We start from the raw sequence: 254 nt of genomic DNA, 5'->3' as shown, positions 1-254 counted from the left end.
CAACTGAGGAAGCGACCTCTCTTTAAGCAAAGCCTACTAAGCTGGTCTATAAATGGGGAGCTTGCCTGAGAATGAACTCAATACAAAGGGTAGCAGAGCCACAAGATGGAAAGAAGGGTCTAACATCATGTGAGTTCCTGGACCAAGCCATGCCTGCAGTCATTTATTCTTGGAATTGTCACTTAAGAAAACCAATAACTTTTTAGAGTAAACTAACCACAAGTCGAGTGCTAAAGGCATTGAGTGGGTGAAGG

This window comes from Chrysochloris asiatica, unplaced genomic scaffold, assembly GCF_000296735.1.
Source record: "Chrysochloris asiatica unplaced genomic scaffold, ChrAsi1.0 scaffold00018, whole genome shotgun sequence".
Classification (NCBI taxonomy): Eukaryota; Metazoa; Chordata; class Mammalia; order Afrosoricida; family Chrysochloridae; genus Chrysochloris; species Chrysochloris asiatica.
The sequence above is the reverse complement of the archived record's forward strand: the minus strand, read 5'-3'. Positions refer to the sequence as shown.